The sequence below is a fragment of the Callospermophilus lateralis genome, chromosome 14 (assembly GCF_048772815.1).
Source record: "Callospermophilus lateralis isolate mCalLat2 chromosome 14, mCalLat2.hap1, whole genome shotgun sequence".
NCBI lineage: Eukaryota > Metazoa > Chordata > Mammalia > Rodentia > Sciuridae > Callospermophilus > Callospermophilus lateralis.
This window is the reverse complement of record NC_135318.1, coordinates 36,873,535-36,901,517: the sequence shown is the minus strand read 5'-3', so window position 1 is coordinate 36,901,517 and position 27,983 is coordinate 36,873,535. Positions and strand designations below refer to the sequence as shown.

At 37.4% G+C, this 27,983-nt stretch overlaps 1 protein-coding gene and 1 long non-coding RNA gene across 6 annotated transcripts in view; one reads left to right on the top strand and one right to left on the bottom strand.

The window, feature by feature from the left end:
* Nucleotides 1–16,833, bottom strand: part of Socs5 (suppressor of cytokine signaling 5) — a 57,892-nt gene extending 41,059 nt beyond the window's left edge. The window contains exons 1-2 of one of the 3 annotated variants that reach the window (XM_077105191.1): nucleotides 16,665–16,833; nucleotides 5,982–6,072 (exon numbers count right to left, since the gene is read on the bottom strand). The gene's annotated coding sequence lies outside the window, so the exon portion shown is untranslated. Of the gene's footprint in view, nucleotides 1–5,981; nucleotides 6,073–16,375 lie in introns of all 3 variants that reach the window. The other 2 variants (XM_076833147.2, XM_076833148.2) reach the window with 2 other exon arrangements.
* Nucleotides 16,834–17,062: 229 nt separating this feature from the next.
* The window catches only part of LOC143380279 (uncharacterized), a 52,592-nt gene continuing 41,671 nt past the window's right edge, over nucleotides 17,063–27,983 (top strand). For 2 of the 3 annotated variants that reach the window (XR_013088605.2, XR_013088606.2), the window contains exon 1: nucleotides 17,063–17,220. This is a non-coding gene — a long non-coding RNA (uncharacterized LOC143380279). Of the gene's footprint in view, nucleotides 17,221–17,893; nucleotides 18,091–27,983 lie in introns of all 3 variants that reach the window. The other variant, XR_013088607.2, reaches the window with a different exon arrangement.

Sequence of the window (27,983 nt, the reverse complement as noted above, 5' to 3'; positions counted from 1 at the left end):
ATGTTCTACAGTGCCCAGTAGACATGACACCTACCCAAAAAGGACATTTGTTATTTCATCTCTGACTTGGATTTGACTAAACAAGAAAGAAGGGGCAGGCAGGAGCTCCATCCTGGAGGGACTCACTCAGGATGTTTGTACCTAGGGACAGCAGTCTTGCTACCTAAATTCAATACTACCTTCTCACAGAGATGTGAAAGAAAAGATGCTGACACTCAAAAGGAAAAGTTGGCTGTTCTCCTTGTTTGCTCCAGAGATAAACACTTACATCAAGGGCTTCCCTGTCCTGGGCCCAACTGCACTGGCACCTCACAGTCCCAAGGACCCCCTAGGATATATCAGCTGTCTGGCTTAATTTCACTCTGGTTCTATCTCTATAATCCCAGAGAATTGGACCAGATCCCTTACAACATCATAATTTACAAATATAATGAATTTAAAAACACTAACCATAGAACAAAAAACTAACAAATTTGTCAGTTATAAGTAAAAACAGCTTATTAACATAACATTGTTATCTGGACGTATACTTTGTTTTACAAGAACCATCCAGTTGTTTTAGAAATGCCAAATTAGAAAAGCAAGCACAACTGAATTTCTTAAAATAAAGATTCTTACTAAATATATCAGTAAAACATAATATATGTAAAAATTCATAATTCTTAACTAGATTGAGTAAAAGTTTCTACTTCAAACAATGATACTCTTGTAAATCAAGTGATATTAGTGCCTCTGTAATACCAAAACAGTCGAGTTCCCAGAAACATCTGCAGGGAACAAGGAAAGATCAAGTACACTTTCTTAAATTCCAGACTTCAAATCTAGAAGTAGAAGAAATTAAATAATCTGAACAATGAAGAGGATACCTGCTAGGCACTGTACCAGTCATTTTACATGGATTGTTTTATTTAATTCTCAACAATTCTATAAGGTAGCTAGTTATTACTATTTTAATGATTAAAAACTTGAGGCTCAACAGGTTAAATACTTTGTCTACACCTTCAGAGCCCTTCACAAAGCCTAACAATAAAGTAGAATAATAAACCACTGTCTCAAGCTTTCAGAAAAGCATCAGTAAGCTCTCATCAGTGGACCCAATCACTCAAATCTTTTGGGGAGATACAGTCTTACAATAAAGATGTATGCCACCAGACTATCATGGCTTGTTTAATCTTAGTATAAATTTTAAAAGCTTTTTATATTAGTCTCTGTCTCAGCCTCGCAAGCTACTGAGATTACAGGCTTGTGCTATAACTGCTCTTCTCTAGATTTCTAACAGGTTCTATACACAGCGAAGTATTTGAAGCTTCCTGCAGAGCACCAGGTTCATATGCTTAAGATGAAAGGGATAGCCACCAAATAGAGAATACTATTTAGAATAATACAGACTTTGACTTCTGTTCTTTCTTTAACATAAGACATAAACACCTGCAGTGAGGGGATTACAAATAGTGGCCAAGAAAGCAAGACCAAAACTTCTTCAAAACAGCTCTTGGTGGTGGTGGGGGGAGAAAGCAATATTAAACTTCTTCAAGTGCATAATGATGTGTCTGATGGAAATTCAATATTACAGTATGAGACATGAGAAATTGTTTTAATTTGGGAAACATTTAGGATACATATTAGATGTGTAAGAATAAATGTCTCATTAAAACTATAAAAAAAGTTGAAGCTAAACTATCTGCAAAAATGGAAAAAAGGCATCAAGATAATAAAAAACTAAGTTCACTTAAATTCTTTCCTTATCCTCCCAAACATTAATTTTATAAGAATTTAAAAATTAAAGTATGTTCTTTGGATGATTATGAACACAGTATATGCTTATTGTGGAAAAAGTCAAAAATATTAAATAGTACAAGATGATTTAAAAAAATCTATTCAAAGCTTACATCTTACTTTTAAAAGTAAATGTTTCCTTTTCAAGGATTTCAAAAGTATCAACCTACTTTTTACATTAGTGAAAACTTTATTCTACCATTAAATATCCTAATACTCATAATTTTTAATCTCCTGACAATTATTATAATCAGTACACTAAACAAAAATTTTAAGGAACATCATTTGTAATTGTTTAATGGTATGGTTATACTGCCACAGCATAATTTTAATCATTTAAGATTAAATTTCTAATTTTTTAACATTATAAGTGCCATCGTGATGAGTAAATAACACACATATACATTTGTGTGCATCTTTTATTTCCTTAGAATCAATTCCTGAAAATGCAATTTTTGGGCAAAGAGTATAAAAATTTTAAAGGATTCTGAATATTGCCAAATTGCCATTTAGAAAGTTGTACCACTGTATGCCAACACTTGACCCTTTTTTATGTGAGAGATCTATTGGAGCATGCAGTTAGAAATAATGACTTTAACCTTTTAGACTTTTTCTGAAAACTTATTTCTTAAGCTTAGAGGAAGATCTTTTAGGAAGTGATAGCTCTTTCAGTAATTAAATATTTATCTGTGGTTGAGCAATTTTTCCCAGATTGTTTCTGTTTAACAATTTACCTTCATTAATTAAACTTAAGTATTTTTAATAAAAAGAATACAAGTTTCTCTTTTTAAAGTTTTAAATAAAATTACTCTTCTATGTAGATATTTTCAATAAAAAAAATCTGAAATGATGTCAAATAGCCATCATAAACTCTTGTGTTTTAGAATATCTAGTTATTTTTCCTTTTTCAAAAGATTTTTTCCTCCTTTGTACCTCTCTATATTGACTGAAAATCACAAGATGCTATATTTTAAAAATCAAGTCATCCCCTAAAAAGCACAAAATACCAAAACTATACCGTTTTAATGAAGAAAAACTAAAATTTCTGTATTTCCATTTCAGGTTATGATGCAGTAAGTGATGCTGGGCTAAACCTGCTACTACAAACAACAATAAATGTGGGCAGTTCAGATGGTCCCCAATTTATGATGGTTCAACTTATGACTTTTTTGACAGTAGTGTGAAAAATAATGTTTCACATTCATTAAAATCGATACTTTGACTTGATCTTTTCCCAAGCAAGGAAAATGTAGTACGATACCCTCTTGATGCTGGACAGCAGCAGAGAACCACAACTCCCAAGGGTGAACAACCAACACTCCACAATGTACTATCATATTCAATAGGTGAAACGTATTATATGCATTTTTGACAACCATATTTTCAATTTACAACGAGTTTACATTGGTATGTAACTTCATTGAGGCAAAAGACTTTGACTTCTGGTCATAAGGCAATAACAAGGTCCAGAATTGTCCTCCCATTACAAGCAAGCAGAAAATTAGACAAAATACCAAATGATAGTTTTAAGGCATTAAATAAGAGGCAGTGTGGAAACATAATTCCTTCCTGAAAGAAGGAAAATAAATGAAGCAATTCTATGATTTTCCAGCTTTCTGCCTGGAACCACAAGGAAGGAAGGGAGAAAAGGAGAGAGGGAGAAAGGGAAGGAGGGCCAAAAAGAATCTGACTGAGTTGAGGAGCCAGAAAAGACTTTATAGCATCCTAAAGCAGCAAGAATCCACAGGGCAGAGTACCACAAAGGAAGAAGCTACACAGAGAAAATGTTTCAAAAATCTGCAAAAGAGACCTTCTTGAGTCTCTAGCCACATACCAATCTGTATATGTATGCTGTGTAACTCCACAAGACTAGATAGAGAAAAATACTCAAGAAAATAACAAATACTGGGAAGATCTCATTCAAAAACTCACAGAGTTCAAATACTGTTGGGATCACTTAGTCCCTACCAGGTAGAGCAAATAAAGCTTGACCAATACATGGGGGCAATCAAAGGAGATGCAAGAAAGGACATCATGGTCATCAACTAGTCCTAAACTAAAGTTTAGTTCTTGTAGAACTGCCCAAGACAAACAAAAATCCTTAAAACCAAAAACCCTGAAAACAAAACTTGAAAATCAAGTTGATTGCCCGCCAGAACAAAACAGTAATAAAGAAAGATCAACCCACCTTAAAAAAAAAAGACATCATAAATCCATGAAAATTAATAAAATATAAGAAAAAGCAATTATAACCTATAATCAGGACCCAGATATGGCAGGAACCACTACATAATCCAAAGAAGTTCACAACTTTAAAATAAGTTATCACTATAAAGCATCTGGAAAGAAACACAAGACTATTTTCATAACTGTGGGTTAATTCAGGACCCAGAAAATACTAACATAAAATATGAAAATAATAACATAAACATAACATAAAAATGGTTAAAATGAATACACAGATTTTAATTAGAAAAGAGTTCAAAGACTCAAAAACATCAAAATAATGAGCAACAACAAGAAGTCAACAGAGTGGAAACTGTACATATGAAAAAGGAACCACACAATTCTAGAAGTGAAAAGAATATCTAACATAAAAAATTAACTTTGACAGGCATTACAGCAAATTAGACAAAGGAAAAGTTTTTAAAAAAATCAATGTACTTGAGAGGGCAACAGAAATTTTCTAAACTGAATGAAAGAGAAACTGCAAGAAAAATAGACAGAATCTCAGTTACCTATGAATGGCTGCTCATATGTGGGACCAGAGTCTGAAGAGCAAAAAAAAATACTTGGAAAATAAAAAATTTGAAGACAAGGATTTCACAAATTTGATGAAAATAATACACCCACAGTAATGTACATTACATTGCTAAAGAAATTAAATAGATACACTCTGTTCATGGATTGAAAAAAAAATTACTGCTAAAATGTCATTTCTCTCCAATTTCATAGGTTCAGTGCACCTCTAATAAAAATTTCAGTAGGTTTTTTTTTTTTGTAGATCTTGATAAGCTGATTCCAAAATTTATATGAAAATGCACAGTACCTAGAAAAGCCTAAACAATCCTGAGGGCAGAAAAAAAAAAAAAAAAGAACAAAATTGGAGGGTTTACATTACTCTATTTCAGGACAAATAAAGCTATGTTAATCAAGACAATGGCATGTTGGTATGAAGACAGAAAAACTGACAAACTGAAACAAACCAAACACAGTATAGAACCAACCCAATTATTTTGTCAACTAATCTTTGACTAAAGCAACTAATTGGGAAAGGAAAGCTTTTTGAATAATTTTTTCTGAAATAACTAGCTATCTACTTGGAGGAAAATATTTAACTTCAACTAATACTTCAACCCCACTACACAATCCAAGACAGTTCATAGACCTAAGAATAAAAGCTATCACTGTAAAGCATGTGGAAAGAAACAGAGAAACAGACTATCTTCACAACTGTGGGGGAACTCAGGACCCAGAAAACACTAGCATAAAATAAGACTTCATCAAACTCAAAATTTTGCTTATCTACACACACACACACACACACACACAGGATTTAGATAAAAATTAAGTAATCAGTGCTGTATACATTATGAACTATAAATAAAGTTGTCATTTAAGTGCCAAATTGCTATTCAAGTTACATTACCACTTCTGTTCAGTTTAATTCTACTTATATACTAGAAGGAGTTCCAATTCCAACCTTGGTCTTCAATCATCTAACTACTATTAATTTCTTATTAATTCCAATTCAAACTTCTAGTTCGTATCTTGAATGACCCTCAAGGCACAGGTATCAAAAGGCTTGGTCCCTATGGCACTACTGGGAGGTGGTAGAAACTTTTAAAAGAGATGGGACCTTCTGTGGCAGTCCTTAGGTCCCTGAGGGTATGACCTCAAGGGAGACTGTGGGACACTAATCTATTCCTCTTTCTTCTTTGCTTCTTGGTCATGAGATAAGTAGTTTTGTTATGCCACATGCTCCTGCCATTTTATACTACCTCATTCACTACAGGCCCAAAGCACCAACAAATCACAGGCTGAAACCTCTAAAACTGTGCTCCAGAAAAAAACCCTCTCTTTACAAGCTGGTTATCTCAGATATTTTATTATAGTGATGAAAAGCTAACATAGCCTTCAATCATCTAAATAATTTATTAATCCCAACTTAAAACTATGCATTTTAGATATGGAATTTTGCTCACCAGTTCCTTTGCTTTTTTTCCTTAATGTTCTTTCTTGGTACTGTTTCCCCCACATCTTAAAAGTATCTTCCTACTTTTTTCACTGTGTAGTCTTTTTTTTTTTTAAGAGAGAGTGAGAGAGGGAGAGAGAGAGAGAGAGAGAATCTTAATATTTATTTTTTAGTTATCGGTAGACACAACATCTTTGTTTGTATGTGGTGCTGAGGACCGAACCCGGGCCGCACGCATGCCAGGCGAGCATGCTACCGCTTGAGCCACATCCCCAGCCCCTCACTGTGCAGTCTTATCTTTCTGCCTCCCTTAAGTGCTCAATCACCTACATTAGATTTTTTTCCCCACATTCCTCTCAGCACTTAAAAAATCTTACCCTTAACAGATGAAACTGAAACTGGACATATCATTTTAATGACTCACCAACTCCATCCCCTGGCTTATAGAGAACTTTTAGGGGAGAACTTCATGCTGCAGTCTGGCTGGGCACAAATCACGAGTCACTCAAGCAGGAACAAACTTTATTACCCGAACTCCACCAGCACTCCAAGCACACTCCCTGGGAACTCTCTCTCAGCTCTCCCCAGGGCTCCGCGCCTACCCTCCCAGATCCCATGAGAACTCAACAGGAACTCCAAAGTAGCGGGCACCCAAGGCAGCAAGAGCCGCCCTATTGCCATACAGTAAAGGTCTGTATACAATTGAATACACAGCTTAACATAACCATCATCATCTCAATGGCTTGCTGGGGTCACCTCTCAACCACTCCCTTCTGGCAAAATGCCATGCATCATCCCAACTGGGCTGTGGCCCTCAACAACTGCAGAGTTACAACACTCTTTGTAATTCTTCCTCTCATACTATCTTTACTTTTCCTTCTTCGATTTGCCAGGGTCCTATGCTCTAAAGTGCTGGAAGGATAGGAAGGAAAGAGGCAAACAACAATAACAACAACAAAAAACACCTGGTGGGTTAAGCATGCTCTGGAATAGATTTTAAAGATGATGAAAAAGACTCTTGAGTTTCAGTCTCTGTTCAGACTACCTTTACAGCCCAAGAAAGCAAATAGGAATTCTAAAAAGAAACTGCAGTGAGGAATAAGCAGCTATATTTTCTGAGCAGCCCCTGTACTGTAACTGCATAGCTACTCAGGCCACCGAGGAAGGAAAACTCCAATACACTGTTTCTCAGACACTAAACTATTTCTGGTTTTCTGATGCATATTTTACATTTTTTTTTTGGTGAGGCTACATGGTAGATAGTAGGTAAATACTTTCAAATGTTTACATTCTTGAAGTAAGTGCAAGACATGCAAGTTACTTTTTGTTATGAATGCATTATAGTGTAGAAAGTTTGGTTATTATTTGTACAATTTCGTGATTTTCAACTATAAATATATAAATTCCAAATCATATATAGAAAACTGACCAGATTCCTGATCTAAACCTATACATTCAATGATATCTTGGTCATATTGTTACTTATCTAAAAAGCACCATCACTCGTCAGAATGCAAATTCAGTACTCCCCTTCTGACAAATTTGTCCATCTTATCCTACTGCCAATTGAGGGACCATAGACTCATCCTCAACTTCTATCACCTCCAATACTAACAAAGTCTGGAGACTTAAATATCCTAAGTTTTTCTGAAGTAAGAGGTCTTGTTTCTATCTGCACTATAAATTTCTTAATTCAAATCATCATATAATCTCTTTCCTGAAATAGGGCAGAGCCTTAAATGGCATCCTTCATTGAGATCTACCTATCAAAAGCCAGAGAGAATTTGCCTCATTCACTCAGCCTGTGATAAGTATTCTTTGTTCAATAATTACTTGGTGAGTAAATGTCCCCAATATCTTTTCCTCCAGCCCATTTTCTCTATTATGCTTATGATTACTTTTCTAAAACCCAAAACTGTTTGTGTCACTTCCCCACCTACAAAATGAAATAAAAAACCAAACTCCTAGCATGGCATAAAAGACTCTTCACCATTTGTTTCCATTCTACCCTGGTCCTAATATGATTTCCTAATTTTCTTTTGCACTCACTTAGAAAGATCAAACTTCACTCTTCTCTTTAAACACACTATGCCCTTTCATTTTTAATTACCCAGAATAAATAGTAACTCAGTCCAGTTTATTTATTTTTATGAGCACCCTACTATTTAAAGTCATTAACTAACCTGTACAGAAGTAATGAGTGACGAAACAATCAGATAAAACATCCAACTCTCAATTAGCCCATATTCCTGGCCTTATTAACATGGTCAATGTAGCCTAAATGGAAAAGTGAATAAAATGTTTAAACTACCTGCTAAATTTCTTCCTTAACAGTATATTGTTATAATTCTTTAGTTACAAACGTTTTATACAGCAGACACAAAGCAAACTATTTTCTTCACGTCTTTTTTCCTTTCATCTTTAATATCACTCTGCTGTTTCTACTCTTTTTCTTTCCTGCCACCAGTTTTCACTGCATCCTCATTGTCTACCCTTTACAAGAACAAAAGGATTTCTTTATCACTCTCATTTGAACAGCATTTAAAATTTACAAAGAATTTTCATACATACCTACTCACCTGGTCTTTACAAACTAATTTTCTGGGATTCCAAAATATGCTGCTCTACTCTCTGCCTACAACTCTAACTCTGTCCCTTGCCCGTCTCTCAAGATATGGCTCAAGTATTTCTCTACTCCAAGAACAAGAATGTTATGCCTGTATGCTAATGTTTTTCACTTCATTGTTTTATACCAATAGAAGAACCCAGGTCTTTAGACTACTGCCCTGATGACTTTTTCTACTAAACAATATTTTCCTTGTTAATTAATGTTACCTTTATTAATGATTATTAATAATCCAGCATTTTGTAAGTCAGGGGGAGCAATGTCTTATGGGCAGCCAGAAATTACGTGCCAATTACAAGGGGTAAAACTACACCAAAATATCCCCAGCTTTCATTTAAAAGGAAAAATTTAAAGAATGTCTCTAAATCCTCTCCAAGTATTTTAGACACTATCCTTTTGGTAACTGACATCCAAAGCTGAACACAGCAAGGAGTTAAGGAGCACTTCAGAAGTCCTAAATTAAAACTATCAGAAGTTTTAAGAGATGCCTACTAACATCCTGGGAGATGTTCAGGATTAACAATCAAAAACCTAGCGCCCTAGTCCCTAATCCACCACATAACTGCTGACTTGGGAAAGTCACTTATTTTCCCTGAGTCAAATTTCCTCTTCTATAAAATGTAATAAGCCACCTACCTTTCAGAATTAGAGAATTAAATGGAAAGACTATAAATCACTTAGCCTGGAACATAACAAATAATTAAAAATTATAATCCTCTTTATAATTATTTTTATGTATGTACAATATCATTTGTGCTTTCAGACCCATGCCCAACCACCCTTAACAGATTCTTGGACTTTGTGGCTCAGCGACAACTACAATAAATGCCTTCAAGGTAGTCATCTACAAATTTTCTGGATCCCCTTCCTGGGTCACAACTCAGGTCCTATAAATATAATTTGGAATATCTTCTCCTAAATGCATTATCTTATTCTGTGTCACTCATCAAAAGATGCTCCTGTAGCTTCTCCTTGTTGGCTTGGCTTTTAACTACCTGGAATAGCACATGGTGTCAGCTACAAATCTGGCAACTTTCACTGCCAGTGTGACTTTAAATCATTTTTTAAACATTAATAAAACTGATCCTAGCACTGATCACCTGAAGGGTAATGAGGTTAGACTACTATCTCATGTAAATAGCCAAAATCAAAGACTAAATAAATAACCAAATAAATCCGCTCCCCATTTGGCTACACACATACTTTAACCTTAAGAAAGTTCCTGGACTTCTCCTAACAGGTTATATTTAATGTTTAGTGAGTTAATTCTTTAGCTTTACAATCTACAGTAATCTCTTGCTATCAGAGGGGAATTGGACACTCTCCACTCCTAGGATATCAAACACTGCAAATGCTAAGGTCCTTTATTAAAATGGCATAGTATATGCAAACATAACCTATGCACATCCTCTGTAATACCTAATAAAATATAGTTGTTATATGGTACTGTTTATGAAACAATGACAAAAAAGGTCTATACATGTTCAGTACAGATAGATGTAACTTTCCAAATATTTCCTTTCTTAGTACTGGAGATTTAAATCAGGGTGCTAACATTGAGCTACATTTCTAGCCCTTTTTATTTTTTTATTCTGGGCAAGGGTCTCACTCAGTTTCTGAGGCTGGCCTTGAACTTGGTCCTCCTGCCTCATCCTCCTGTGTAGGGGGAATTATAGGCACACTGCCACCATGCAAGGCCCCAAATATTTTTGATGTGAGGTTGGTGGAATACACAGATGAAGAACCTGTGCATAAAGAGGGCTGACAGTACATGCACATGCACTGGATAAATAGGGGTTTGGGGTTTCTTGGGGGTAGGTGTCAAAAAACCATGGGGTGGGGCAATGCATAGTTAATAACAGATTGTCTTGTGCAGATAAAGCCTCTCAGGTAGTTTGAGCTACCCTTAAAAGAAAAGGTTAGGACCTGTGGCAATCTCTGTCAGTAAGAGGTATAGACCTCTAATCTCTTTTCCTGTGATATGATCTTTCCTAGATTCTCCTTCAGCAGATAAGGAGACCTCAGAGAAGGTAGGCCACAGTTTACTAGTGCATATTTCCTTTCTAGATGTAAATTTTCTTTTACAAAGGACAGCTCTTCAGAACTATTTCAGTGTTTGCAGTTTCTCTAAATAACCTCTCAAAATATACCAGATATATATATTAGGAATGGTATATTTTGATTTCCACAGTGTTGAACATCATATAAGACCCTGTGGATATATTCTCACTATACTATATTTCTTAAAAGTATCATTACAGCCTCTCTAAAATCATTATGTAGAATTTTTCACCTATATGTAAAGGCAAGCAATTAATTTCCATTTAAACTACTCAGATGCAAATTTATTCAACATTAACATGAGTCAACAATCCAGCTTAATTACCCTTTCAAGATTATTTTGCTCTAATCAGATACAAAACACCTTTTCCTTCCTTAAAAGTAGAATAGTTGGGACTGAGGCTGTGGCTCAATGGTAGAGCACTTGCCTAGCATAGGTGAGGCAGTGAATTCAATCATCAGTACCACCTGAAAATAAATAAATAAAATAAATGTCTATCAACAACAAAAATTTAAAAAAAGAAAGAATAGTTGGCTAATGTAGGTGAAGAATTACACTGCACCAGGTGAATACTTCATATTTTTCCCTCTTTCATTCTCTAGGACCGCACCAAAGCTAAAAATGTAATCCACATGGTCTACATATACTCAGTCCATGTACCCTGAATAACTAATCACAATGCCATATTATTTTTAATACATAGAGAAAACACTAACCTAATGAGAAAATGAATAAGGGTTATATTTTAATATGACATGGTATTTCTGATGTATTCTACACTCATATTTAACTAAATAATGTATTCACATAATTAAAATATGTCACAGGCCTGAAGAAAGTATCTGCATGTCTTGGTTCTTCAAAATCTCTAAATGCATGCCATAAATCCAATAAGTATCCAATAAATCATGATAATCTCTAATTCTTATAATAATTAACAAAATAACACCAGGAGCTGGTCATTTTGCAGTGGAAGAAAAATATGACCATATAAACCATTTATTTATTTATTTATTTATTTATTTAGCAGTACTAAGGACCAAATCCAGGATCTCATCCATGTGAGGCAAGTGCTATAACACTGAGCTACATACCTAAAGACTTTTGAAAGCTACATGTAACTCTTAGCTCTGTTAGCATCACCTAGGACTAAAGTGATCCATATACTTATCATCTGAAGTACCACCAATGGGATGGCTGCTTGACATCCAAAACAACAAACAGTATGACTCTACCATTAGCATAACAAAGTTACTTTGGGGCTATAACTTATTTTCTAATTTTTATCCCTTGAGTATAAAATGAACTCGGTTTGATGAAATTCCAAAAATAAGGGAAATTAAAAGAAAGTGAAAGAGCTGGGGTTGTGGCTCAGTGGTTGAACACTCGCCTAGCATGCGTGAGGCACTGGGTTCGATTCTCAGCACCACATATAAATAAATAAAAGGTTCATCAACAACTAAAATAATATTTTTTAAAAAGTGAGATACATTTAAAAATTAGCAGAAATTAATGTTCAAAAAGCCATTAAAAATTAAGCATGTGTGTAACAGATAATAAGATACATGTTGAGACAGGAGGCAAAGATGTTATCAAGAGGAAAAAGCTGCAAAAATGAATGAAAATCGAAGAGGACCACAAATGGAAGAAGAGTGCTATAATAGCAATAGAAGAAACTGAGAAGGCAGAACTGAAGAAATCCACCATCTTAGGTGGCACACAAAGAATTCTGAGATAGCTAAAGACTCCAACTGTCACCATCAGAAACATCTGCTAAACCACAAGGTTCTTTACATTAGTTGGACTTGGGTTACATCAAAGTAAAAAGAACTATGTTATAAAACTGGAATTACACAAATTGTATCATTTAAACCTAACAATTTAATGAATAAAGCAATCAAAACATTCACTTAAAACAAGATTCAATGATTTTTTTTTTCATGGTTCCACTGGCAGAAAAGGTGCAATCACTCACTAACAGACCTTATAAATTCCTGACTTCCTTACTTAAGCTTACCTAGCAGGCCTCTAAAACTGACTGCATTTTAACTAGAACACCTACAAATCAACAACTAACATTTTCACTCTAGATTAATGAAACTGCAGCAAGGTCTTCCAATGACATTGTAGAAAAGAATGACATTCTTCCACAGTTTGATATTTAAGTCTATAAAATAAACTGATAATAGACTGGCATTATGAGAAATGGCATACAAAATTATTTATGTGCAATAAGATAATTATTAGGGCACCATACAAAACATGACACTCAAAAAAGGGCCTGAGCTGGGGGTATAGCTTAATGGTAGAGCACTTGGCTTGCATGCACAGGCCCTGGATTCAATCCCTAGCACCACAAACATTTTTAAAAGGAGCCTGATGGTTGAAGTTCAAATAGTATTCTCAGCAGAAAGGAACAGGAGCTTGGGAGGCTGGGGGATGTCAAAGAAGAAGGGACAATAATAACAACAGGTTATCTCAGGGTAAAGAGAAGAAATGCACTGGGAACAAAGATGTTGCCCCATACCCATAAAGTATCTCAGGTAAGAGCCTCAAAATAATATGTAACATTCTGTGGAAACACTGGGGTCTTAGAGGGAAGTGGGGAGTCTTATGATCTTTCCTAAACCCAGATAATAAAGCCTTACAGAAAGCCTGTTTGCAGAGCTGTTTATTTCACTAATGTGGGTTTCCTCTACAGATGCAACTCTCCCCCACAAAGGGACAGCTTTTCAGAGCTATTCCTGTGTCTCTAGCCATTTCGAATAGCCATCTGGAAATATGCCAAAGAAGCACACTTTGGTGGCATATTTTAATCTCACACAGCATTCAAAAAAAAAAAGGACACATTAACTCTAACTTGATATGCAGCTCTAATTAAGGTTCAAGGTAAGCAGAGGAAGGAGAAGGACAATAACAAAAAACCAAGAGAACATCATTTGCACTAAGTGCCCCTTAACACAGACAATTATTGACCTTGTATTTACATGGGAATTTTTTTGTAGCCTGAAAGTGACTGAGCTAACAGCAAGGAAACAAATGAACATACAATGCCTACTTACACCTAATGAACCACAGAAAGTAATGTCTAGTATTTACTGTGCCCTTTCTACTGCTAGGCATAATTAATCTTCACTACTATGCTATGAGGCAGGTACTTTCAATAACCACACTTTACCTATGAGGAAACCTAGGCACACAGTAGTTAACTCACTTGTCTGAGAGTCATGTTAAGTGGCTGAGAAACAAATCCTTTCTCTATAATAAATATGATAAAAATTATGCTTTCATAACTATCTATAATTCTACTACTGTTCTCCTTAAAGGTACCAAAATTTAACATAATAAAACCCCACACTTACTGTAAATAATAATTTTCATATAATTCACTTTAAAAATATGAAAGCCTTTGAATTCTAAAATTTTAAGCAACTAGTTTTAGCATAAAAATTTTACACTGCTAGACTACTCTGAGATGTTCATCTAATATTTTAATCTACATGATAGTTTATCTCTTTCCAATGAGAAAACTATCAGCATTCCCACCAACAACACAGCAAATTGTTTTAAAATTCAGAATAAAAAGCTCATCCAACTTTACATCATTTCACAAAGAACAGCATTCAACCAAATTTCTCCATCCTTAGAAGAGAACATCATCACAAATAATCCAAAAACTATTTACAGTTGGCACTAGAATACTTTAGAAATAAACAGTGTGAATGTGATAAAGCAGAAAAAACTCTTGCCTGGAGTCCAGAAACTCTGCCCACTAATCCTGGCTCCAGCACTTAACTAGCAATTTAGTCCCTTCAACTGTTCTGGGCCTTAGTTTCCTGATCTGCAAAACAATCATCTCCATGGCCTACTCTTCCAACTCTAAAAAAAATATGACTCATACACATACATCTTTTCCAAGCTTTGCATTCTCATTCTGTTTAGTTATTATCATTACTTCATAGCTAGTAAGCATTATTATTCTTAGTTCTACAACAGGAGAAAACAGACCAATTTAATCAAGGTGAGAAAAGAATCTTCCCAACAACTGGTTTGCTATAGATAATTCTCAAGGTGAATAATGGAGGAGACATAACGTTAAAAGGTGTTAGGTTTCAATATTTTAGGCTACTGTTTTGTGTGCCAGTACATTCTCTCTAAGGACAAATAGTAAAATTCAAGGACAATAGGGATTAAAAAAAAAATACATGACTATTCATTAGTTATTCAAGAACTAGAAGGCCAACCAAAAACATTACAGCACCTTATTGCAGAAATGTTTTTTCTGATGAATTAAAGGGCAAAGTATGATCTAGAAATTTTTCAAAATTATGTTTAAGTACTCCCTAATCAATGAGCTTTCATTTTGTAAACTGTAGAGTATGCAACAAATATAAGGAATTAGTTATATTCATGATTAAGAGAATAAAAAATTAAACCCAGGTGCAAATGGTGATTGCTGTAATCCCAGCAACCCGAGAGGCTGTGGCAGGAGGATCCCAAGTGGGAGGCCTGCTTGGGCAACATTGCCAGGTCCAGCAAAATAAAAAATAAAAAGGGCTGGGGATGTGGCTCAGTGATAAAGTGACCCTGGTTTCAATCCTCAGTACACACACAAATACACACAAAAATTAGAAGAAAGAAAGATTAAAGATCTAGAAGTGTAGTTATTAGCTTACTCTTTTCAGTGAAATGAAGAATCTTCTTGGACTGCCACAAAGGTAGACTCTATGAACAGCCACTGCCTAATCTTGGTAAATCCTTGTCTCTGTTCCCAGTCCATTCTCAAAAGTGTTATGTAAATGTAAGATTTTTAAAATTAAAATTATGCATTTGACATAAGAGTCCCAACTGTCAGAACTCAAGTTAATTTCTTGGTAAGCTGTTAGCTTACCAATATCTTCCCAATTCAACACTTAAAATATTTTAAAACTTCTATGAAATATATAGTTCAATTTTGCATGACCTTGTAAAGAAACAAAAGAAAAAGCATGAATTAAACTTCCAGAATAGAAGTTAGTGGCAAATTATAATAGGTACAGTTCAGACTAAATACTAAATAGGGAAGTAAGTCACCAGTATAGAGTGTCTGCTACAAGAATTTTAAGGTGTAGTTATAAGAATGTCCAGCAAAACTAGTAACTGACAAAATACCATCAAATATACACAGACAATTTAATATAAAGGATCACTGACCAAGTCCAGCGACAAGCCACCTATGGGGTTGAAATGCCAAAAGAAAATGTCAAAACCTACTCGTGACTTTGATCCCCCAAACCTTTGAAAGTTCAGAACCAAAGATGTACTTACACTGTTTCACAGCATCCTTTAAACGCAACTTCCTCTCCACAAAGTCACTCTGCTTTGGCTACTCCGATACCCAAATCCCAGCACCAAAGAATCTTAAGAGCCCAAATTGCTGCACCGGGGTCTTCCCTGCGCCCGCCTCCGCATCCTTTCCTAACCTAACCACCTCGGGTTAAACCGCCAGAGATGCTCCAGTCACTTCTCTCATCCACACTCGCTGGTTCCCTCCTTCATCTCCCAGCGGACCTTTCCTCTTCGACCTTGAGGACTCCCCAGATCGAAGCAGTACAGCCCAAAATGACTTGACCGGTGCCCCCTTCCCTTGAGCCCCCACTCGGTGGCCTCCCCGCGACCCGAATCACGAACCCTCTCCTAATACCCGGGACGACCCCCTTTCCCTTAGGTACCCTACCTTCTTCCAAACTGAAAAGGAATTCTTCAGAAATGCATTGAGAGCCTACTACGCGCAAGCTCCTACTACGCGCCGCGCGGTTTGCATCGGCTCACGGCCCGGGCTTGTGGTCCTCTTCCCGGCCGGCCCATTCCGGCCCCAGGGCCCGTGCCACCTCCGCAGGGTGCGGAGGCGCCGGCCGGAGGCGGACTGCGCCGGGCGCGGGCACTGGGGTAAGGAGAGGTGGCCACTAACGGCGGCTCAGGGGCCGGGGGCAGGCGGCCGGCTGGACTACCGCGGGGACACTCACCGGCCGGGACGCACGGGTCGGCCTCATCCAGGGCACCTGCGGCCAGGCAGGACGGGCCCGGACGGCTCAGTCATCAAGAGGGCGAGTCCGCTCGCCCGCCGGTGCGTCCCGTCCCCTCCGACTGCCCAGCCAGCGCAGCCTCGCTTCCTCCGGACGGAGCCCGGAGACCCCAGCTCGGCCGGATGCCCCCGCCTGGCCCCCACCCCCTTCCCCGGCCACCTCCCCCTCTTCCCTCTTTTCCCCTCCCCCATTCCCCCAACCCCCACCGGAATGGAAAATACCTCCCGGGGCTGGGGGCGGGCGGGGGCACGCCTCTCTGAAGGGCAGCCTACCGTGACCAATAGCAGGCGGGGCTTTGGTGGGGCGGGATTCCCAGCGGCCAATCCGGAGGCGTGTAGGTGAAGGCCGAAGGAGGGAGGCAGAGAAGGAGAAGGGGGCGGCCCGGGAGCCTGGGAGGTCCGGCCGCTCGGGTGCGCGCTGTGCGCAGCCTCCATTTTGGAGTCGGGCAGCTGCGACGGAGGCCGGGTCCGGCCAGGGAAAGAAAGGAGCCAGTCAGGTGAGAGGGAAGCGGTCACGTGGATTGAGGGGCGGGGTAAAGCGGGCTGCTGCCCGAGGGGAGGGGTGGGTGGCAAAGAGTCATCAGGGCTGAGAGTCACGTGGATGTAGAAGGGCTGGTGGTGGGTTTGGGGCTGGAAGGTCAACCTGAGGTAGGAGCTGGGGGAAGTCTTTGTCCCAGCATTCAACTGTCGTGAGGGAGGAGAGGAAAATACTGAATGGAGGGTGTGAGTGCCCGGTAGGAAAATGTGAATGAGTCTCCCTAGCTCCCTCCAGCATGGAGCCACTCAGTCACAAAATTTCAAGATCCACGGGAAACCGGGCACCTCATTTAATTGAAGTATTCCCATTCCCTCGCTCAGCCATCACAAAGATGACTCACAAATCGGTGGGAGGGGTGTTCTGTCTCCCTCTTTTTGCTTGTATTTTATGTGGAAGGCCCCCGCCCTAGAAATGGCTGAAAGGTTAGAGGAAGAGAAGCGCAGTTGAGGAATTGTAACGCCCACGGGACTCTCCATCTGGCCTTTTAGAAACCTGATCTTCATTCACAGAGTCACTGGCCACTTCTTAAGTGTTACACATCCATGGTTGCATTCCAAAGTCTCCAAACTAAAAATAGTAAACTAAAAAAACTTGCCTCTGACACCTTGTCAAATTCTCATTCTTTATTTCAGTTTGTGCTTCAAGAAGTTTGAATTATTCTACCTACTAGTCCACCGGAGAGTGCTCCTCCTAAGGCTACCCCCAGTGACATCATATGATGGAGTGCAAGGCTCACAGTTTAGACTTTTATCTTACGTGATCTCTTTCAGTGGATTCGGTGAACTGCATCCTTCTTGAAGGTTTTTAACCTATATGTCTTTCTCTTCAGGTAATTTTTGTCAATCTCTTCAATCCTTAAAAGCCCAGGTTCTGATCTTCAGTTTTAGGCGGCTCATAGTCCTACTACTGCACACTAGGCAATCTAACCATTCTCCTGCTTGCAAAAGCTGAATGTACGTACATTTAGTGAAACCCAGATCTGCATATGTGCCTTTTGGACAGTCCACTTGCCTACCAACGCCATGTCCAAATTGGACCTCCTATGCTTTCTGAAGTACAAAAAATGTGCTCCTCTATTCCTTTTCTTCTTTGACAATATCGCTGTCCACTCACTTTCCCAAGTCTAGAACCAGGGGTAATCCACCATCCATTTCCTCACTGCTTCAAAATATCTCTACTTGTAGAGTGATCTGGAATGCCCCCGAAGTCCAGTATGTTAAAACTTGGTCTCCAGCTTGGCACTATTCGGAGGTAGTGGAACCTTTAAGAGGTGCAGTCTAATAGGAAGTTTTCATTCATTGAGATTTTGCCCTCATAGGAGATTGTGGAACCCTGTTTCTTCTCTTTCTCTTCCTGGTCAGGGTGTGAGCACGTTTGCTCCACCACACAGTCCCACCATAATGTGGCATCTTCATTCCCTACTAGAGGCCTAAAAGCAATAGGTCCATCCTATCATGAACTGAAATCTCTCAAAACCCTAAGCACTTTTTTCTTCATTAGTTGATCATCTCAGGTATTACAGTGGTGGAAAGCAGATCAACATATACTACCCTTGCTCACTTTCTTTTTGTTTATTTATTTTATTTTCATTTGTTCTACTTAGTTGTATATGACAGCAGAATGTGTCCTGTCCATTTCCATTGCCATTTATTCATTCGGCCAATATTTACTTAAAATGTGCCAGGCATTGTTTGAGATGCCCAGGATATATTGGTAAACAAAAGTGACAGTGTTACTGAATAGGGTGAGACAAATGGAATATGAATAAATTAATAACTAAAGAAAACAAATCAAGGTTGATAAGTGTTATGAAGACAATAGGGACATCTATCAGAACTTGAGAGTCCGTTGCCCAGCTCTTCACTGCAGTTTCCCTGCCCCTCCTCTCATTCTTTCTTATTTTCAGGATCCTTGGTCCTGATCCTTTCATCTGGAGTCTTGATTTCATTCCCTTTCATCTAAAAGGACTTTCTGGTCTTTATATTGTTATGGTATAGCTGCTAAATAGCAAATCTCCCAAATAGATGATAAGCTATTTGAGATCAGAGATCATACCTTATATATCTTTGTGCCCCTGTAGTGCTCAAAGATGAGTATTAAATGAATCAGTGAGTCCCCTGACACCTGAATCAGGATACCATAAAAACAACTCCAGCCTGTATCAGAATGGGAAGATCTGAAACTGATGGAATAGGGATGATACCTGGAGGCAGGGGACAGGATTATGAATGAGGTCACCTGTTTTGGTACCTTCCAGATGTGAGATTCCACAATGCTATTCATCATGTATTGCAGTAGTTACTTCATAAATACTAGTTTACTTGAGAGTGTCAAGTACATGGGGCAATTTATAAGTATTCTGTTTCAGATGATGAGCCTCAAACCCAGAGAAGTCTGGGTGAATTGCCAGGATAGGCCCTGCAGGGGAAGGTTGCAATTGCTACTTCACTTTGTATTTCCAGGCCCTTGGGTATTGCACCCCAACAGGGAACGGGATGTTGCCAGTTCCGTCATAGTCATTGTAATTAAATCCTAGTTCTGGCAAAGGGCAGTACATAATTATGAAGTATTATGGTTTTTCTCATTATTAGGCACCCAGCTGCCCAGCCCAGGAAACCACAGTAGTAAAACACTGAGAAGCCAAGCTCCTCTCCCAGCTGGCATGAATCAATACCAGGTGTATTGGCACATAGTTTTACAGCTCCACATTCATCAAGATGAGACCTTCTGTCCCCTCTTTTTGGCAAGATAAAATTTTAAGTAAATTGTTAGAGGAAATGTAAAGAAAGACCTTTGCCACCACTTTTGAATCAAATTAACAGCCTTTTCTCATCTACATACTTATTGCATAAACTTTTTTCAACTTTATCCTTGACCTGCTCACTTCCTAAACATCATTCTACAATGTCTCCTGACATTAAAGGGCACTCAATTAGGGTGAGAGTATAAAACACAAAGAGTGCTTTTACTTTCAAGAAGCTTATCATTGTAAACTACATAATTCAAAAAGCATAGTCAGGTTTGAGAAGAAGCCTGCCACTTACTGAACACCTACCCAGTGTCATAGTTGGCATTTTCACCTATTTTATCTGATTTAATCCATACTACTCTGCAAGGGAGGCTTTATAATCCCCATTTTCTTCAAAGTTACAAAGGCAGTAAATGTCAGAACTCAAGAGTTCAACATAAATGCAGAAATTTGGTGATTGTATACTCATACTGGATATTTCCATACTGGTAGCTGAATTTATATTCAGATTTCACCTTTTTCTATCAGATAAAAATGGTTTCTTGAATAAAGTAGATCTTAAACTAAGCACTGGAAGGATAATTCAGAAGTGATTCTGAGGGAATGGTGCCAAAGAAAGAGGCCAAATTGGCCATAAGCCTAAAATCAATCAGTAAGGGAGATTTCTTGTTCGGAGATGAGTCATATTATATTCTTCAAGTACCTTTATTTTCTCAGCTACTCCAAATGGGGAAGTCGATCCATGTGGTTCTGGGTTGGGAGGCAGGAGCTGAGGAAGGGTAGGCCAAGGATAGGTGTGGGTTGTTTCAGGGGGAAATATTTTGAATGGAGAACTCCCCAAATGCCAATAACTGGCATACCTAGCAATGCTGGGTGAGGCTGATTGTTGCAGGGAGAAGGACTATTTGTGTATGTGGTATTATTGGGGATCAAACCCTTACTCTTGCACATGCTGGGCAAATACAGTACCACTGAGGTACACCTATTGCTCAACTTTTGTTTAGATGACTCCAAAATCCAGATTTCCAGCCTTGACCTTGCTTTCAATGATTAGATCCCCATTTTCAGCTACCCACTTCACTTGTCAACAGGGGTCTTACAAACAGGCATCTCAAACCAAACAGGACTAATGGCAAATGCTTTTACTTAACTATCAGAAAACTCCAAACTGCCATTTCCTTCCGAAGCCTTTTTTTTATTCCTCAGTTTGGTAATCATCATCTACCAAGTCATATACTCTAGAAGTATTTCAAAAGAATCTTTTCTTCTCCCTCTCTTCCAGCTCCTAATGTCAGTAAGTGATTCTAAAGGACACACACTTCTTTTAATAGGTACTTCCCATTTCCACTGTCCTCATTCAGACACTTATCTCAGTTGCATGATTGCAAAAAACTCCAAACTCCTTTCTTCATGCTCCAATTCATGCACCAATCTGCCACTCTAATTTCTTTTGGAAACCTAGATCTGTATGACTTTTAATTCCCTGCTTTCATGGGCTGTACAACTGCAGGCAAGATGGCATTAAAAATATTTTACCTCCACTCTGAACTCCTCTGCTCCCCATTACAGGGAGTCCTGTATTTATTTTCATCTTTCTGTGCTTTTCATCCACTCTTTGCCTGCATTGTGCTGCCTCTTCCTCCACCTAAACACTCCTTTTCATTTTCCACAGGCCTGTTTAAATGACTTTTCCTCAGTGAAGCCTTTCCAGACCTCTACCATAAAAATAGTCCTTCTCCCTGTAACAATCAGCCTCACCCAGCATTGCACCATACATTTATCACACTGAATAGACACAATGGTGAAATAGAACTGGGGAGCTGAGTTAGAAGACAAAAAAATCCCATGGGTCATTCACTGTGCCATCCAATGCAAGTCACAAAAACTCTCTGAGCCTCACTTATTTTACTTATAGAATTGTAGTAAAAACAACTATAATTACAAAGCTGTCTTCCGATGGGTTCTAAGCACACTGAGAGCAAAACAAACATTTCTATTCTTTCCCCAAAATAGCACCTATCTCTGCCTGTTCCATAGATTGTTTTATGATAGAAATTACTATTTTTTTGTAGAATTATATTCTCCCAATTATTCCCTCAAATATCTTAGCCTAATAATGTCTCTTAAAAGGCAATCATGACAACTTCATTTCTTTGTATAATTGTTTAATGCCTTTGTAGTTAAATAGTCACATAAGAAGGTCTCAGGGACAAAATACATATTTTATACATGATAAATTTTAGAGGCCTTTATTTACTGGATAAAAACTTTGGGAATCCATAACAGTGCCCTATTCTAGGCATTTAATCATATGGAAATGAAACAATAGTTCTCATAAAATATTACAGTGATGAACAATAAACATAAACCAAGATTCTAATCTATATAGTTAAAATGTGCAGCCAATAGAAGATGAGCAATTAGGGAGATGAAAGTTCAGTTTTTAGAGTTTTAGTTCCATGGCAGTCTCTGTGCTAGGTGCAGAGAATACAGAACTCAATGAATAAAATTCTTTGTTAAAAAAGTTCACAGATTAGTGGAAACATTGTCTCATAGTTTAGTAATTTCAGTGGAATGTTTAGGCACAATGACAAAGCTAAGCACAGGTTACAATGAGAGAGTATCAAGAAGAAACACTGAGGCTAGGGTTGTGGCTCATTGGTAGAGCGCTTGCCTTACATGTGTAAGGCACTGGGTTTGATTCTCAGCACCACATATAAATAAATGAATAAAATGAAGGTCCATCAACAACTAAAATATATATTTAAAAAAGAAGGAACACCTAGTGCAGCCAGCTATTTGAACCAGAAGTCCCACCTTCTTGAGAAGAGAACTACTGAACTTTCTTGACATTTATAAACATGTGTAGCAATCCACATTCTAACCTTTAATGTAATTCTTTATGAGTCAGTAATTAAGTATGATCCTCCTCAGCAACACCTTCCAGGGTCTCCAATTTATTTATTTAAAAAAATGTTTTTAGTTGTAGAAGGACATGATACTTTTATTTATTATTTTTTTATTTCTTTTTTAATGTGGTGCTGGGATCGAACACAGTGCCTCACACATGCTAGGCAAGCACTCTACCAGTGAGTCACAACCCCAGCCCCATTTATTTATTTGAAGGGGAAAAAAAGATGTGAAAAAAATAGCAAGTACACCAAAAATACTAGGCAGAAGCAAGGTTCTTGGATAAGGAGAATAAGACTCAGTATGGTGCAGACTTCTGGAGCTGCCTGCTTGAACCATACCAATGGTGTGCCTTTGGTTGAGCATTGATTCAGGGTTTTATTTTTGTTTTTGATTAATAGCAACTATAAATTTTATGAAATTGCCATATGACTTCTCTCAAGCTTTTTTCTTTTTAGTATATATATTTGACCAACCAATATACTCACATGTTTCACAAATCAAAAAAAGAAAATAGGTACAGAGTGAAAAGTGCCTCTCTATCCCTGCCCCTCCTATTTGTTTCTCGTTGACCCTCATAGGTAGAGATAACTGTTAAGATAGTTTTCTCTGTGTATCCTTCCAATGTTTCTTCAAGAAAATATAAACAAGTCTTTATCTATTTTTTTCTCTTCCCCCTTCTTACATAAGAGGTGGCATATTGTATCCCCTGATTTGCATCTTGCTTTTCCCTCTAGTGATGTATCTTAGAGTTTTTTCCTGTCAGTACTAGCAGAGCTTCCTCATTCTTTCAAACAGCTGCATAGATTGCACTGCAGGATATGCCATAGTTTATTTAACCATTCCTCCATTGATGAACACTTGGGCTGTTTCCACTCTTTGCTGTTTATTATGAACAATGCTGTGATGAATAATATGGCATGTACGTAAGCAAGAATATCTTTAGAATAAATTCCCAGAAGTCTCCCAAACTTTTTAATAAACTTTAATAAAATCTTCCAAGGAATGTTCTAAGATGGTGTGATTAGGTTTCCAAATTAGAACCTCAGCTTTCCAAGGATTAACTTTCACATTCCATTAAGAGTAGTTCTTCATTCTTGGCCTGTAAATTACATCTTTGTATTTTTTCCAATAAGGAAACATTTTTATATTCAGTTTGCCTCTCCTGAAACCAACAATAGTTGGAATGATGTTTTTAGAGAAGGAGAAGGAGAAGGGGAAAGGTAAAGAAGACCCAAGAGAGAATAAAAATATATGATTATGCCCCAGTTAATGAATTGAAAGCACTAGGAAATACCTGAATTTCCTTAATCCATCATACAAAAGTATCTCTGGAATGAGGTCTCAGGGATATCGGGTTTGGAGTAGAGAACTTGTAAAATGAACCCAGGCCCACAAAGTTCTAGTGCTGCCTTCACTCCAGAGTCAGGTACTCCTCTACCATTTTTTTATTAGTATCCCTTCTTTTTTTTTTAACTTAATCTTTTGAATATAACTTTATTTTTTAATATTTGTTTTAGTTGTAGGTGAACACAATAACTTTTATTTTATTTTTATGTGGTGCTGAGGATTAAAACCAGTGCCTCATGCGTGCTAGGCAAGTGCTCTACCACTGAGCCACAACCCTAGTCCCTTAGAATCCCGTCTTACTTCCCTTAATAATTCTTTATTTTCTCATAGTGTCTTTTGGAAAATTGGCTTAAGGTTTTGATGAAGTGGGTAGATTTTTGTAAATGTGCTTTAGAACTGGGTAATGTAGAGTAAGTATTCTATCTTTTCTTTTAATATTTATTCTTAAGTTTTAGGTGGACACAGTATCTTTGTTTTACATTTATGTGGTGCTGAGGATTGAACCCAGTGCCTCGTGTATGCCAGGTGAGCACTCTACCACTGAGCCACAACCCCAGCCCCTAAGTATTCTATCGTTACACTAGTTTTTTCCCTACCACTGTAGACTTTCTTATTTTCTAGATTCCAGATGTATGAGACCTGTATGGAATAATCCTAGGGTACTTAATTTACATGAGATCTTTGGGAGAACGCATACAAATGCAGAAATATATACCAGTGATACATCAGTGAAGGCTGACCCCCCTTTTTTTAGAGAGAGAAAGAGAAAGAGAGTTTTTTAATATTTATTTTTTAGTTTTGAGTGGACCCAACATCTTTATTTTTATGAACCCAGTGCCTTGCGCATGCCAGGCGAGCGCACTACCACTTGAGCCATATCCCCAGCCCCAAGGCTGCCCCTTTAACAATTCTGTACTTCTTAAGAAGTTACCCCAGCTGGGCATGGTGGTATACACCTGTAATCCCAGCTCTGGAGGCTGAGGCAGGAGGATCACAAGTTCAAGGTCAGCCTGGGAAACTTAGCTAGAGCCTGTCTCAAAAATTTAAAAAAGGCTGGGATATAGCTAGCTCAGTGGTAAACCATTCTCTCAGTTCAATCCCCAGTACCAAAACAGAATAAAAACCTACACAGCCACAGTTTTGTCATTATTCAAAAAATAAAATTATCTTTTCACATAGAATTTCTCTTTGTTTCCATTCCATGTGGATGGATTAATAATCTTCTTAATACTAAAAGTCAGTGTAGACCACATCCAAATAAGGAGTATTAAAAATCCTTCCCTTTGGATTTACTCTTAATATTTATTATTCTCATGAGAGCAAACTTAAAATATATAGTATCAAGTTACTAAAATGTAGGTTAAAATATCACTTGCAATGGTGCCTCTTTTAGAGGAACAAGTTTTTAAAATATTTTTTAATTGTACATGGACACAATATCTTTATTTATTTTTATTTGGTGCTGAGGATTGAACCCAGTGTCTCACATGTGAGAGTCAGGCTCTCTACCACTGAGCTACAGCCCCAGCCCAGAGGAACAAGTTTTTTATGGGAAAAATATTTATGGCCTCTGAAATTAGTTCTAATTAGAGTGATAGTCTATTAATGTTTTAAGGCATTAAGACTTAAGTGAGCAGTCTTGGGATGAACTAATCTCTGGAAAATGACATCAAAATGTAGGCTCGGGCTGGGGATGTGGCTCAAGTGGTAGCGCGCTTGCCTGGCATACGTGCGGCCCGGGTTCGATTCTCAGCACCACATACAAACCAAGATGTTGTGTCCGCCGAGAACTAAAAAAAAAAAAATAAATATCAAAAAAATTCTCTCTCTCTCTCTCCTCTCTCACTCTCTCTTTAAAAAAAAAATGTAGGCTCAACATCAACTGGACTATTTTTGAACTGCTTTGGGTAACCTGATAGATATTCTTTAATATCAAGATTCCTTTGTTTCATTGCTTCTAAAATTTTTCAAAATTTCAAGGCACTTACAAAACACTTAGCTTGTTCTGGGATATTTTTTGTGAGTAGATGGTATGCAAACAAAAGGTAGAGTGACAGATGCCAACTATATATTTTGCAAAAACATCTTTCTTATGCATGTGTAAGCAGAGAATTGGATAATATGAAAAGAGATGTCTTATACAGGTGGCACATGGGAACAGGACAGGTCTTCTAAACTGGATGGGCCTATAAAAACAGGTGTCCTGAGCATGTGTACATCTGTTACACCTGTTCTTCTACAAAGAAATTCCCTCTTAAAAATATGAATAGATCTTCAGAATCAGATTCCAAGGTTGGCTGAGCTTAGTTCAGTTTTCCATTAGTTTAAGAGAGACTATGGGCACCTGAATGGATTGCATATATTTTTGTGGTTCTTCTGAGACTTTAATGTTTCCCCTGTCTCTTTATTATTTAGAGTTTAAGACTTAAATCCTTTTACTTGGTCTGCAAAAATAATAATAATAATCTTATAGCATTAAATTCATTGGCAATGTGCTTTGGAGGGAATAAACTTGTATTCTACAAAAGGGCTTGAATATACAGAATTTCAATGCTTCAAATGATGTAATTTTCTATAATATTTAGTCTGCCATTTTTAGTTTAATATTGGGATAATAGGAGACTTCGAAGAAAAAGCTAAAGAGAGGCTAATTTGCCTGGTAGTGCTTCTGTTCTTTTGTTCTTTTAGAATCTAAAATTAACCAACATCTGCAGTGTCAACAAGGACTCCATATGGCATTCAAGTTTGTACTTTTCCTAAATAATGCATTTGAAGCAATGTAATCTGAGAGGAATTCTGAGGTAATAATGAACAGAATGCCTTTTATTGTGTAACACTTTATAGTTTCAAAGTGATTTATCAACTAGGACCTTATTTGATCCTCTCAACAATATTAAGAGGCCTGGAAATTAAGTATTTATTATTTCCATTGACCAGATGAGAAAATGGAGGTCCAAAGTGTTAAAGAGATATCATCATAGTCATAAATTGGGTTAAGTAGCAGCATGAGAATAAAACCCAAGCCATCTGGTTCCTAACTCAGTATCCTCTCTTCCTTAGGATCAAGTTGTTGACAGTCCGTGTTCTAATAGCAGTTTTCAAAATCATAGATTCCACAAGCAACTCTGTAGGAAAATAAAAAGAACTCAATATCAGAAACTAAATAATAAACATGCATGTTTACATTTCAAAAATTTAATGTATTTTATTTGCTCAAATAAGTCAATAGATATTTTCTATAAAATTTCAGTTGTTCCTTTTGTGATTTTCTACTTTCAAAACAAAACTCTTTTTTCCTTGTGAAATTATACCTCATAAATTTTTATTAGTCATATCTAGAAAATTCAAAAACTTTCCAGTAAGAGATGTTGCAACTAAGAGTATTTTCCTCACAGTAATAAACATAATTTATGTCTACCTGAGTTTTGAAACATTTTGTTTCAATTTTAACTTCTGTAAATTTCTGTATCTTCTCAATCATTCAGAATTTCTGGGACAAAACCCAAGGTGGTTAAAACTTAAAGAATGTATTAGAAACATAACTTGGAACTGGTACACAGTCATGAATTAAGAAAGGCCCATTTTTAGTCTAAATAATGTTATTGCCAATCCTACTTTATAGAAATTTCTAGCTGTGTAAGATTACCATTTCTACTTTAAAATGTGGTGAAATTCAATGGCTTTCATTTCTTGAAAGTTTGAGACTTAAAAAT